General features: G+C 47.0%; 1 protein-coding gene across 1 annotated transcript in view; it reads left to right on the top strand.

The window, feature by feature from the left end:
* Window positions 1-14,825: 14,825 nt before the first annotated feature.
* SPOCK1 (SPARC (osteonectin), cwcv and kazal like domains proteoglycan 1) overlaps window positions 14,826-15,062 on the top strand; it is a 550,294-nt gene continuing 550,057 nt past the window's right edge. The window contains exon 1 of the mRNA XM_029217593.1: window positions 14,826-14,962. The gene's annotated coding sequence lies outside the window, so the exon portion shown is untranslated. The remainder of the gene's footprint in view (window positions 14,963-15,062) is intronic.

The following is a 15,062-nucleotide window of genomic DNA, read 5'->3' as shown; positions in this document are numbered from 1 at the left end:
CCTTCCTTCCTTCCTTCCTTCCTTCCTTCCTTCCTTCCTTCCTTCCTCCCTTCCTCCCTTCCTCCCTTCCTCCCTCCCTCCCTCCCTCCCTCCCTCCCTCCCTTCACTCCCTTCCTTCCTCTCTCTCTGTCTCTCTCCTTTTTATTATTGATTTTAGAGCTTAGAGAAAATTCAGTCTGAGTTACAGAGATTTCAAATGTGTGACCCTTGGGGAAATGGGCAGGTGGGATGCTTGATTGTTCTGGGGTGAAGTGAGATTCATAAGTGTTGTTGAGGTGTGAGGTGAGAGGGAAGACCAGGAAAGTGAAGGAGAGGATAATTAAAAGAATTAGAAAGATAGGATTGCTTATAATGGTATAATATAACAGAGTGAGTGAATTCAGAGATAGATCTGGGTGCTGAGGCTTCAAATAAATAATATTTTTTTGGCTTGGACATCTTTCTTTTTAATTATTTACTCTGTAAGTATTAGAAACCAAACTAAAGCTGGCTTACAGAAAGAAAAAAATAAGGAAAGAAAGGAAGAAAGAGAAAGGGAGAAAGAAAGAAAGAAAAGAAACATGACAAATGTACCTGGTTGGTCACCATCTCTCTTAGCTCTGCTTTCCCCCCGTTGGCCTCATTCAGCATCTCTTCCAAGATACCAGCAAGATGGGCACCCCTGACTCTGGGTCTACCCCCTATCATCTTAGTACCACCTGGAAAGGAGGAGCCCTTCTCTTTCCTAACAGTTCCAACAAAAGCTCTAGAAGGGAGCCTTGTTGGCCAGGCTGGGGTCCTGGGCCCATGTCTGGAACTAGGGTGTGACACCTGCCCTCCTGAATTATATGGGCTACAAGAAGGGAGGAGGTGGTTCCTCAAAGGTAAATCAGGGTAAATTTAGCAGAAGAAAGAGAAAAAAATACTGGGCTGGCAAAAGCTGCAGGCCTCTGCTCCATGGATTGTGTGCTGATGTTTACTCAACTGAACATTTTCCTCTGTGCAAATGAAAGGGTGCCCCATGAATGGCTTGTGTCAATGACAACACCCAACTGTCATAGGAGTATAATGATAATGTATCACCTTTTATAATTTTCCTACACCCTTTGTACATAGCACAAATAGGGGATTTGTACATGACTATTGAATTTGAGTTCAATAAAGGATTTGTACCACCTGAATTACACCTCTACACACAAGGTAGGATACATTAACTTAATTACTGCTGGATTCAATAACATAGGCCACTGCCCTGGGAATTTATCTTGTGTTGTACCTAGAGAGAGAAACTGGGCATCATTTCTAAAGGTAGTCAGTTTCCAATGATCCATGCTAATGGAAGAACACAGCATGTGGAGACTCTAAGTAGAGTTTCTGTTTGGTTAGGGAGTAAACATAATTTTTATTTTTTCTACCTGAGTTGTTTGTTTTACTTGGGCTTCGATAACACTAAAAAGAATTTGCATTACCTGGGCCTACACTTTCTTTTCCTTTTTCCTTGGTTTATAAAATGTGACGTGTATTTTATTTTATTTTTGGATGTTTATTTTTTTTAACATTTTCATTTTGAATTAATTTGAGACATAAAGGATTGCTGTGAAATGAGTATAGAAAGTGCCCTTATGTCCTTTACCCAGTTCACCCTAATGTTAACAGCACATATAACCATAGCACAAAACCAGGAAAGGAACATTGGTACAATACTCAACCAAACTATACACTTTATTTGAATTTTACCAGTTTTCCACCAATGTCCTTTTTGTGTTCCAGAATCTCACATTTATTTATTGTTTATCTTTAGTCTTGACAATTCTTCAGTTAAAAAAGTTTTTTTTCATGATCTTGGCATTTCTGAAAAGTACCGGTCATTATCATATGGAATATCCCTCAATTTGGTTTGTTTTTTCCTGTTTGGAATGAGGGTATGTATGCCTTTTGGGGGCAAGAATACCAAAGAAATTAGTTATGTCCTTCTCGTGCACCAAATCAAGAGGTTCATAATGTCAAAATGTCTTATTACTGGTGATGCTGACTTTCATCGCTTGGTTAAGGTGGTTTCCCCTAGGTTTCTCCACTGTAAAGTTACTATCTTCCTTTTTTACTTAATATCTAGAGGAAGATACTTTGAAACTACTCACATCCTATTTCTCTTCAAACTTTCACCCACTAATTTTACCACAAACTGGTAGATATTGTCTACAAAAATTATTACTGTAGTGTTTGAGTAATGATGATTTTCTACTTCCCTCTTTATTCTGCCTTTATTAATTGGAATCTACTGCAAGAAAGCTGTCCTTCTCCCTCCCTCCCTCCCTCTTCCCCTCCCTCCCTCTCCAGGTTTTTCCTTTCTTCATTCACTCATATCAGTATGGACTCATAGATATTTATTTTATTCTATGGGTTAAATTGAGCACTGTCGTTATTTTTTCCCCCAAATTTCCCAGCTTTGGCCATTAAAAGCCCCTTCAGGTTGTACTCTGTTCTTTGGACAAGCCCACATCTTTTCGAGCACTTTCTTACTTTCTCGCACTACAACACGTTCCAAGCTCATCTTTTATTTTCCCTGCAGTAGCCCTACTATCGACCACTTCATAAGGAGCCCTAGTTTCTTTTATTAGAGAATAGCGTTTATTTTATTTTTTTTTATTTTTGGCCACACTGCATGGGGCATGCGGCGATCTTAGTTCCCCCGACCAGGGATCAAACCCTTGCCCCCTGCAGTGGAAGCGAGGAGTCTTAACCACTGGACCGCCAGGGAGGTCCCAAGAATAGTGTTTAGAAACCAAGACCTGGCATTAGGTCTGCTCATTGCTACTGAGGTGTGATTGTTCTAACCCTCTCAGTAGACAGGACTAGGAAATATATGTATGAGTACTAACCCACACATGTACATATATTTATGTTACTTGCACAATGGGCTGTTGTATGGAGTGGCCTTGGTGGCGAAGATGAAGGCTATTCATAGTCTCAGCAACATGGGTTTTCTTTCCCTAAGGTTGATTTAGCTACTGTCATAGCTGAATGTTTGACCTGCGAAAACCAGAAATCATGGCTGAATCCTTTACATATCAGACCTCTTCCAGCTTGGGGTGGGCAACATTTCATTCTGACTGGGACTGACACATTCTGAGTTCAGGTTTACCTTTTCTGCCTGCAGTGTCTCAGCCAGCACCACCACCAAATGTAAGAATCAAATCATTGTTAATGTACTGACACGGGATACCATACAACATTGCCTTGGACCAGGGACCCATTTTATGGCAAAGGAGGTATGGCAGTGAGCACATAACCATGGGATCCACTGATCCTTTGATATATTGCACCATCTGGAAGCTGCTGGCCTGACTGAGGATTGGAATGGCCTCTTAAAGATGTTGCCGAGGTATCAGTTTAGAGATGACACCCTGCAAGGTTGGGGCAACATCCTGCAGGCTGAGTATACATCTTAAACCAATGGCCATTGTATGGTACTATGTCCCCAGTAGACAGATGACATAGGTCTGAGAATCAAGGGGTGTAAAAAGGAGCATCTCTGCTCTTCATCTCTCTCTCTGACCCACCCAGAGAATTTGTGCTTCCTGTTTGCAACTTCAGTCTGTCCATCTAGAGATCCTGGGTCTCAGAAGGGAGATGCTTCCACCAAGGTACATAGTAGGTGTTCCACTAAAGCTATGGCTGTTGCCTCGTCACTTTGGATTTCTGGCCTCACACCAGAAGACCAGCAAACACAGAAAGGAGTGATTGGTCCTCATCATCATGAGGAGGTAGGATTGCTGCTCTGTGACAGTGGTGAGAAGAAATGTTTTACATCACATGATCCTCTGTTGCCCCTTGGTACTTTCATGGTCCACTGTAACTGTAAATGGTTACGTACAGCAGCCATAGCCTGGTAAGAGCATGGTCATCAGGGGCTCGGACTCCTCAGGGATAAGGACCTGGGTTGCTCCACCAGGCAGGTCACCTAGGCTAGCAGAAGTGCTCGCCAAGGGGAAGGAAAGGACAAGGGTCAGCCATGACTTCAACGTCATGTGCAGCAGCAACTAAATACTTCTCCCCACTTGACTTCCCAGAGAGTGTAACCTGTCAGAATCCTGAAGACACTCTGGGTGGGTGGGGTGATCTTCACATGAAGAGCAAATGGACAGGAGTGGTGCCCCTTCTCAGGAGATGTGCCCTTGGCAGAGGTATCTGGGGAAGTTATACACCCTCATCACCACCCTGCTGCCTGTGGTTAGCAGCCAATGCTGTGGGGACGCAAAAGACCAGCTTCACAAGGGGCACCAACAAGGGGGTACAAGTCTGTTCCAGAGCTCCTGGGGGACCACACCCATGCCTGGCTCTCTTCCCCTGCCATCTCTCATTCCCTTTACTCCCTTCTCCCCACAGCATGCTCTCAACAAATCACTTTCTCAAGAATCCTTGTCTCAGGCTCTGATTCTAGAGAACCACCCTCAGGTAATACTGATTGGTTATTTTTATTCAATAACGTCATATGTTCCAGGCTGTTAGATATTCCCTCAAAACATGACTTTTAATGGTCACATAATGTTCTATTATATAAATGTACTTTATTTAACTAGTCCTATTTCTAGACATTAAGATTGTTTCCAAGTTTTCACTATTATAAATAATGCTGAGAAGAATAATATTGTTGATAAATCTTTGTAAACATTCTTAATTATCTTATTAGGTTAAATTGTTATGGGCGAAGTTGTGAAGTCCAAGGTCACAAATATTTTATGGCTTTTAATGTAAATATCATGAACTTGGCCTCCAGCAGGATTGTGCCAGTTTATGAGCCCACAAACGGTATAGGAGGGTGACTTTTCCCCATATCTGCCAACTAGAGAATAATGAGTTTTAAAAATGTACAAATTTGATAGGTGACATTATTTTAATGTACTTTTTTGGTTATGAGGCAGTTGACTGGTATATAGTTTGACATTGTGTTTCTTGGTGAATTGCCTGCTCAAGGCCTTTGCCTGTTTTCCCATTGATGTGTATTCTTTCCCTCACTGATTTGTTTGACTCTTTTAATTGATTCAAAGTATATGGAGCTTTCAATTGTTAATGTCAAGGGCACCTCACATTTCCTCAAAGGGGAACGCTGGGGTAGAGGCGCTGTGGCCCTCTCCCCTCATTTTAGAGAGGAGAAATGGAGCCCTAGGGACAGCCAGGAAAATATGGCATGAATTGGGCCTCACAACTCCCAACCTAATTCTCTCTACTACCTTCATCAGAAGTGAGGACTGAGAAGAACTGACAGAATAGCAGCCACTATTGGCCAATCCCCACTGACAAGGAGGAAGGAGGCTCCACTTCTTATGCCTACTCATTTAATAGTAATCGAGAACTTAATACATGTCAGGTGTGGTGCAAACACTGTATATATTATATATATATATATATATATATATGGTATTATCATCTCAAAATCATGATGGGTATGTGCTATCATTACCCCCCATCTTTTTTTTATAATATATACATTTATTTATTTATTTATTTACTTATGGCTGCGTTGGGTCTTCATTGCTGTGCGCAGGCTTCTCACCGCGATGGCTTCTCTTGTTGCGGAGCACGGGCTCTAGGCACGCAGGCTTCAGTAGTTGTGGCTCGCGGGCTCTAGAGTGCAGGCTCAGTAGTGTGGCACACAGGCTTAGTTTTTCCGCAGCAGGTGAGATCTCCCCGGACCAGGGCTTGAACCCGTGTCCCCTGCATTGGCAGGCAGATTCTTAACCACTGCGCCACCAGGGAAGCCCCATTACCCCCATCTTACAGATAAGGAAACTGAAGCTCCCAGAGAGTGAAAAAGTTATGGAAATCACACAGGCATTAGGTGATGGAGCTGAGATCCAAATCCCAGTCTCTCTAACTCCAGAGTATATGTTCTTCACGAAGGTTATACTGTTTATGTTACACTTCCATGCTGAGATATCTTTGGAAGAAGGAAAAGGACATTATGCACAGTTCACCCCTAACATAGTCACTGCCAGTCCCGGTGTGTTTTCTTTCACTCTTCCCTCCTTCCTGCTGAAATCATTCTGTACATCCAATTCTGTAACTTGACTTTTTCCACTCTTTCTCCATATCGCTTCACAGATTTTATAGCCATCATTTTAATGACGTGCATAATATTCCTTTGTTGGGCAGATGTTAACTTCCTGAATTTAGTGTTCTCCCACTGCAGATCTGGGGAGAACTGGGGACCCCCCTGTCTTGTCTATAGTCCTCCCTGACTTGATAGCTCCCTTTTCACTTCATGCCTTGAATGAGATGATACAGATTTAACTTGCAAATTGCCTGAGTATGTCTTTCATAGTTGTAGGCATCTGTAAATTATATACGAATATGTGTGTAGTCAGGCAAATTCTTGCTAACACTTTGACTTTAAGAAACAGCTAGTGGAGAGGAGTGTGTAAGTGATTAAAATTTCTTCCCTGAGTTTAAGTTTCTCAGTTTTTAAAGGGGTGACTGACCTGCTTATGTGAGCCTCATATGTGAAACTTTAATAAGACATTGCTGGGTAAGTTGTTAAGCATCTTATGGGAATGGCAGTGACACTCCTGCATCATATTTATAGTGCTTCTCGTGTGCAGACACTAGGCACTGGGAGTTTTACATACCTCTTAATCCTCCCCATAGCCCTGTAAAGAAGGCACCACATTATTATCCCCATTTTACAAGCAAGCAAATTGGTCTAGAGGGGTTAATTGACTACTCTCAGAGTCCATAGCTAGTAAGAGGCTGAGCTGATGTTTGAACCAAGGTCCCCAGAGCCTCTACTCCAGGCAGGTAGCACAGTGATGAAGATTTGGGTCTTCTTATCGAGCTGTCCAGGCCTCCGAGACTGTCTTGCCTTTAGATGATGCCTTCTTAGAGTTCTTCATTCTTGGGGGTTTAAGCTGGTTCAGTTGAGTGTATAGGACTTGGTGACCCATCTGTATTCCATTTTGGAAGTTGTGGTAGGAAATATTTACAGGTTTCTTTTTGGTTCAAGCTAGTTTGCTGGGTGGTTTTAGAAATCCTTTTGAGTTAGTTCATGTTCCATTCAATAAGACTGTTAATGCTTGGGCATTTCTGGGGGCTGGGCAAACCAGTCGGGCTCATTGTGTTGTGTTTCCAAGGCTCACCTGGCTCTGTGTGGCTTCTCCAGCTCCAAGTTTGCTCTCTTGTTTCCATCCCAGTTGGAGAGCTGCCTTCACGAGGAACCCTGTTTTGTTCTCAGTCTTGGGATCATTGCTGAGTTGGGGCCTCTTTCGGAAGCCTTGCTCTCTGGAGGCACAAACTCTCCATGGGCCCGGCATTCCCCAGCCTCCATCTCCCAGAGGTGTGAACCTACATCATCCCAAAACGGCAGCCCTTCTAAAGGCAGAGACCTGGCGTTGACCCTGAGAGGGAAGGAGGCCCGTGCTGGCCTATTTTGAATCTTTGTAGTATCGTGTGGAGGCTGATGCCAACCCCAGGGGTGCAATTCTCTTCTTGAAACGAACACAAAAATGAGAGTGGGAAAAGGAAAAGGAGCTTGGATAGCTTTTCTGGGAGAGGAAAAGAAAATTGTCTTCAAGTCTCCGAGGGTGTGTTCTTTAGTCAACAGAGAGCGGGTATCTTCATATTTTCCGTCACAGAACATAGTGTACAGGGAAGAGGGTGAGGCAGCCCCACATCGAGGTGTAGACATGGACTCAGGAGCCAGAATGCCTGGGTTCAGATCCCTCATAATCTTGAGCAAGTCATTCAACCTCTCCCGACCTCAGAGTCCTTAACCACAAAGTGGGAGAACTGTGGCATTTGTTTCACAGGGTTGGGTGAGGAACTTTTAATTTAACAAACAAGCACTTACATGGCATTTATTATGTGTAAGGAACTGTTCTAAGCACATCAAAAATATGAAATACTTTAATCTTCTTGATACCCCGCTGAGGTAAGGCATTACACTATTCTATTGATTCTAAGATGTGTGCTGTGTTAACTTCTCTGAAATGGGATGCAGCTGACTCCAAGGATCGTTTTAACTGTTGGAGAATTGGGAGACGGTTCCAGGCAGAAGGATGTCCTAGCTTTTGGGGAACCTGCAGGAGCACAGAGGAATCAAACAAAGAAGAGCTCTTTCCAGTGGGACCAGGCACATTTGCTTCCAGTGCTGCAAACAGCTGCTGAGGCTCTCCCTGCTAGAGGGAGCTCCACGAGGGCAGGGGCTGTTGTGTCCCCAACATCATCTAGCCTGGCATGAAGGGCCTTCTCCACAGCTGATTGTTGAATGAGTAAATGAAGACTCTGAGGTTGCCTTCCCCAGAGTAACCCAGGCCCTCCATTCCCACCCCCAGAGACTTTTCACAAATGCATCAGTCCCTGGAAGTCTCTTTCCCATGATCCCTGGCCACCTCATTAGACTCTGCCTGGAGGACCATAGAGGTGGGTCAAGACACCACCTCACCTTGTTTCACCAGGCATCTTGTAAGCAGCCATCACTATTAGAGGTAGAGAGCACCTCCGTATTCCTGGGTGAGGACCAAACATGTGGCCCCCGCCAGCCAAATACTATTTTACACTTAATATGACCCTGTGTCATATTAAGTTTTTTGGTACCATATTCAATGAGTCACAGTTGCCGGTGCCTTTTGAAGCATATACGATCACAATCGTAAATAATTAGTATGATTTTCTGTTTAAATCTTGCCGACTGGACCCTACCTTCCATGGGAACAGACACTAAACTTCATGACGACAACATATACTGTGTATAAATGAGCTAGTAACAGCACATGTGCATCAAAAGGTACCTTTCCAGTGGTGTGAAATTTATCGTGGGAGGTGAAGGAAACAGGATGCAGTGAAGGAGATGGCAGCTGTGAGGTGAGGGCTGTGGTGGGTCATAGTGGGACTTTTGACATCAGGTAGCAGCCAGTTTAAATCCTGGCTCTTCCATTTCTTCACCAAGGGATACTGAATGGGCAATAATATAACTCTGGGACTCTGTTTCCATCTGTGAAATGGGGCTTATCTTGGTGCCTGCTTCCTAGGGGGTTGTCGTGAGGATTACATTAGATAACACACAGGACTGCGGTATCTGATACATCATAAGTGCTCCTTGCACATCAGCAAATGTTACTGGTATTGTCACCCTCATGATTTTCTCTCTGTGGTCAGGACTTCAACCCCCTCTGCTCTGTCCCTGGGTAGTTACTTGGCCATTAGGCTTTTCTGCCAGTTATTTTCATTTATTTGTGAGGTATTCATTTGCTTAAAATCAATTCCTCCCAAGCTAAGTCGCCCACCTGCCATGGCTCTGCATGGGGGGAAGAAAGCAAGAAGGTATGTGTGTATGTGGGGGATGGCGATGGCGATGGGGGATGCGGGGAGATGGGGTGAGCCTGGCTCTGCTGAATGCATATAATCAATAGGTGAAGTCGACATGTTCATAAAAGTTACAGGCCCTGCTGGGTGAGCTGTTTTCGGTGGTGTCAAGAAATGCATCTATTTCATTGTTCTCTTCTTGGGGCCAGGAGAGTTTCCAGCATCACCCTCAAATCAGCAGAACAGCCTGTGAGTGGAGAGCTCAAGTCATTCCCCACTGTCACCACCTTCCATCAACGGAGTGTTTGGGGGTTAAGATATCAACATAAACCTGGGAGCTTCTTTGCTTCCAAGAAGAAAAGGAACTAAATTCACTAAGCCGTGAGCATTCATTGATTCACACAATATTTATTGTGTACCTGTCATGTACCAGATGCTTTTTTAAGCACTATGGGTTCAGCAGCAAATAAGACAGATGCACAGCTGGACCCTGCCCTTGTGCCCTGAGTGTCTGGTGGGAGATGGACATTATACAGCTGTGATGAGTGCCATGAGGTTGTTGGGGTCAGGGGAGCCTTTCCTGACGACTTGGAGTGAAGCTGTGACCTGAAGGGTGAGTGGATCCTGGCTAGGAAAAGGCAGGCAGGGAGGAGAGCATCCAGGCTGTAGCAAGCCCCCCACAAAAAGGCCCTCAGGTGGAGGGGGCAGGGTGCAGGTGATCAGAAGGGGAGGGCGAGGGACGTGTGGGATGCAGGGGGCTGGCAGCGTCCAGGCTTAGCAGGTGCATGGGTAGTTACAGTGGGGTGCCTGATCTTCACCCTGAGAGCACAGGAAAGTCAGTGAAGAGAGAGAAGGGATCACATTTATACTGAGATAGGACCACTCTGGCGCCTGTATGGAGAATGAATTACACCTGGCCAACTGAGAGGCAGAGACCCTTGTAAGGGGCCCTGTGGAGTGGCGGTGAGACGTGGTGGGAAAGTGGACTCTAGAAGTACAGCAATGGAGAGGAGTGGGTGGAACTGGAAATACTGCAAAGCTAGACTTGACAGATGGGTGATTCATTAAAGGGGGTAGCTGAGAAGGAGGTCAGAATGACGCTAGCGTTGGGGCTAGTAGTGGTCGCTTTTCCGAGGCGGGGTTGTGGGAAGGGGAGCAGGTTTGGCTGGAGGATGCAGCGTAAGCATTCAGTTTTGGACACAATGAGTTCAAAATGCCAGTGAGACAGCTGCCAAATGGAGATGCCATGTAGCAGGTAGGTATATGAGTTTGCAGCTAAAAATAAATCTGGATTGATGACAATGTACGTATCATAGGCACCTCTTTTATCAGATGGAGCCCAACGGGTGCTTCTCATTCTAGCCAGCATAGTGTCATGAAGTGGGGGCTACACCTAGAAGTTTCCACTGCGAGATCCATCTTTCTCTCTTTCTGCGACCTTCAGCAATTCATCTAACCTTTCTGGGCGCCCCTGTCCCCAGCATAAAATGGTGATGGTTATGTCTGCTTCAGAATACCAACAGCACATGTCTGAGGATCCATTAAACTGAAAATAAAACATGTGGGGCTCTTTGGAAATAAGAACTATGTTAAAACAAGGAGTTATTATAGTTGTGTGTAAGCCAATGACAAGCAGAAATACAGCCCCAAGGCTCAGTATTGATTTTGGTCCCGGTCCTTCCCAAAGCCAAATAAATCTGACATTCCTCCCCTCAGGTGCTGTCTGATCGGATGGCAGGTCTCCAGCTCCTAGCTCCTTGCCCCTGCTCCAAGGTTACGTCCTTTCTCGGCTCAGGCCATATCCAGCACCCCTACACCTGCCTGGGCTGCTCTGGCTGCCCTTCCCACCCCAGTAGGTGGTTACAGGGAAGATTCCAGTTGTGAAGTTGGAGCTTGGCCAAGAGCAGATGCCCTCTGATTAAACTGGGGATGGCCTGCCAGAAAAGCAGAACTTGGATCTGCAGAGCAAGGGGTTTAAGGGCAACCAAAGGAAACATCTCCAGACACTTTTCAAACGTTAGGGTAAATTGAGGTTTATGCAGTTTGCTTCAGTCATTCATGCAGGGAATCCCCTGGTGGTGCAATGGTTGAGAATCTGCCTGCCAGTGCAGGGGATGTGGGCTCGATCCCTGGTCTGGGAAGATCCCACATGCTGCGGAGCAGCTAAGCCCATGCACCACACCTATTGAGCCTTCGATCTACAGCGTGTGAGCCAAAACTACTGAGCTTGTGTGCTGCAACTACTGAAGCTTGCGTGCCTACAGCACGTGCTCCGCAACAAGAGAAGCTACCGCAATGAGAAGCCCATGCGCAGCAACAAAGACCCAACACATGCAAAGAAAAAAAAATCATTAATTCAATTATTGGATATTTATTGAATGGCCACTGGATGTCAGGCTGTGAGTTAAGCCTGGGGATACAGGAGTGAAAAAGACATTATTTTTGTCTTCCTGGAATTAATATTTGAATTGGAAGAGAGAGAATCAAAGGGACAAAATACTCTTAAGGGAACAACCAAATGCAAGGATGGAGAGTAGTGATGTGGTTGGGATGGGGAGGGCCTATTTTAGATGGGTGGTCAGGGAAGGCTTCAATGAGGTGGTGTCATTTGAGCTGAGATCTGACGCCCAAGGAGCTGAGCTTTGAAGAGCAGTGAGAGGACCGTTCAGGCAGAGGGTGCAGTCAGTGCAGGGGACCCAAGGTGAGAACATGCTTGGTGTGTGTGCAAAGCCATGAGCAGGAGTGTGGCTAGAATCCAGGGAATCACGGCACGAGGGAAGGGGCCAGATGGTGCAGGGCTTTATTGATCACGGGAAGGAGTTTGGAGATTTGTTTCAGTGTCATGGTGAGCCACTGAGCAGTTTTATGCAAAGGAGTAATTTCTGTGTTAAAGATTGTTCTGACCCCTGAGTGGATATGGGTTGGAAGGGAAAGAAAAGAGTCAATGAAACGAGCCAAGAAGACACTCTTCCAGGTGGGAGGTGACAGCCAAGTGGACCTGGTGGTGCCCGTGGATGTGGAGGATGAGGATGGACTGGAGGGGAGTCTGGAAGTGGAGGGGATCGGCTTGCTGATAGATGGGCAGTGAGGGGACTGGGATATGGAAGGACTGAAGATGACTTGTAGGTTTCTGACTTTAGCAGCCACATGGGTGGGGAGAATGTTATAGGGAGGACTCAGAGCACAGGTTCATGGAGGGAAATCTAGACTTCTGATTTGACCTGGTAAAGTTTGACATACCCATGGGGCACCCAGAGGAGATGTTGAGTATGAAGTTGGACATACAGCTGGAAGTTATCAGATACTTCTGGGCTAGAAATGCAGCTGGACCATCTCAGCACAGGACAGGATGGGAACACCCAGGGAAAGGGTTTAGACAGAAAGGGCAGAGAGCTTTGGCTTGAGCCCTGGGAACTTCTGGTATATACGTGGGAGCGCCCAGCGGGAAGTAGGAAAGCCGGGAGGGATGGGTGCCACGAGAGCCTGAAGGAACCTCTCAGAGGTTAAGGCGGGGTGTGGGGGACCGAGGGCTGCCCACGTGGAGGAAGTTGCTGATGGTGACAAGTCATGTCTGTTAGTTAGTGAGGCTGAAAGACAGAGTGGGTGGAAAAATAAATTGGAGCGGAGAAGGCAGAAACGACACCTGGGGATGACTCTCTGGAGGAGTTTTGCCATCAAACTGGGCAGAGAAATGGGGCAGTAGCTGCTTACTTGGGTTTCTATGGGAAAGTAAGAAATGTACTCTCCATCACTTCTAAACCTCTCTCCTGCTCTGATACCCCCAGGATATGATATTGAAATCCCTAAAACATTCCCATGATAAAATAAACTGTGGATGACGTGCAGTCCCCAATATAATAGTTGTGACTCCACTCCTTTTCTCCCTTTTAAGAAAGCGTCTAGGATGTGAATCGGTGAGAGTAATGCTGGGATAAGCATCCACTACTCTTTAGGAAAAAACTCATAATCCAACTTCTACACATTAAACTACGTGCAACCAAGTTATCTGCAGTACAACTGACAGCTGACCGTATCGCACACGCTGGGGCATGTGGGCTGAGAAGCGTGTGGTTCCAGACTATGGTTGGGTACCATTCATTCATTCATCAAGTATTTTCTGAGCAGTTGCTTCATGTCACGAGTTTGGCTCTGGGCACGGGGGACAGTGGTGAACAAGCCAAACTTGACCCCTGCCCTCACAGAGCTCCAGGCAGCCAGGGACACAGACATGGAGTGAATGATTTCAAGCGCAGTAAGCTTACCGCTGAGAAGCATTGTGTTCTCAAGGAGAAAGTCACCAGCATCCTGGCCTCATCCACAGGTTCAGCAAGTCTGCCTGGAGAAGCCAGGGTGACTAAGCCAAGGGGTGAAATCAGTGAGGCCAGTGTTGGAGGTGGGTGTGGTCAACGGCCCAGGCAGAGGTCAACACCCAGTGATGGATGGAACCCATCTCCACGGAGGCCCATACCAAGGTCAGCCTGTCCAGGAAGTCAAGGAAGGAGGAGGGGGTGGCATGAGAGGCAGCTGGAGAGGTGGGCAGAGCCAGCTGTGCAGGGCCTGGAGCCCTAGTCTTGAGTTTCGTCTTTATCAGAAAGCAACGTGAAGAGATTTAAGAGTGTGCTGAGGGGAGATGGGTGACTATGTCAGCCCTGTGCTAAAAGAGCACCCAGCTGTCTGCGGAATGGGTTGAGATTGTACAGGAGAAAGGCAGCAGGTAGGTGTCCCCTGCACCCAGGCAGGGGCTGCACGAATGCCTTCCAGCCCTTTTGATCAGACTTGCCTGAGGATCTGGAAAGCCGATGGGGGTTGGGTCTCCTGCCTCTGTGTCCTGTCCCTGAAGCCTGGCCTGGTTCTTCTCCGTCCCCTCCCTCCCCTCTAGGAAAACCCAATAGGCTGGTGCTGGGGCTAGTTCCCAAGGGGGAGGGGACAGAAGTAGATACGGGCTTCTCTGTATAAGAACACCAAGGGATGACCACAGGGTCAATGTGGTGACACAAAGCTGTGGAAATGATAGAAATGGAGGCCAGAAGGACTGTCTTTAAGAGACTGACAGCAGGTGGCATGGTATAGGGCATGGACGTGCAGAAATGCGGGTGGGTGCATGACCTGGGATGGGCAGTGCAGAAATTCACTCAACTCGGGGAGGCTCTCCTAAGGAATGCTGATTCAGCAAGTCTGGGGCGTGGGCCAGGAATTCCCATTTTTAAGAAGCCCTCCCCTCCCCCCAACAAGGTGATTCTGACTTAAGTGGCCCTACGACCTTGCTTTTGAGAATGCCTCAAACGTTGGCCCGCTTCTTGGCCTTGATCCTCAGTCTCCTCAGCTGTCTCTCACCAGCTTGGGCCTGAAAGCTTATTTCATCCCTGCATTGAGATGTGGCTAACCAGATCCCTGGCAGCTGGACCAGGGGCGGCGGGGCTTTCAGGCGCGCCCCACAGCAGCGCGCAGCCGCCAGGGGTCGCCAGAGGCCTCGGCTCGTGCGCTCGGGCTCCTCCGCCCGCGGACGCCGCGCCCGAGCGAGCCTGCGAGCGACCGGAGCCAGAGCGCTGCGGGCTCACAAAGCGTCAGGACTCTGGGCGGCGGGTAGCAGGAGCGCAGGGGAGCGAGCCCGCCGATCAGCTTTCTCGGCGACCGCGTCACAGGAGCTTGAGCAACTCGGACGCGGGGACCCGAGCCGGGCCCCAAGGTACGTGTCCCACAGAACCCCGCGCCCCAACTTGGCTTACTTGGGACCTCCCCGCGGCCACCTGGGGGCTGGCGGGTCAGGGCCTGGGGCTATCTCCGCG

Source organism: Monodon monoceros, unplaced genomic scaffold, assembly GCF_005190385.1.
Source record: "Monodon monoceros isolate NGI ecotype Baffin Bay Population unplaced genomic scaffold, NGI_Narwhal_1 Super_Scaffold_12, whole genome shotgun sequence".
In the NCBI taxonomy this organism is placed as follows: Eukaryota; Metazoa; Chordata; class Mammalia; order Artiodactyla; family Monodontidae; genus Monodon; species Monodon monoceros.
The sequence above is the reverse complement of the archived record's forward strand: the minus strand, read 5'-3'. Positions and strand labels throughout refer to the sequence as shown.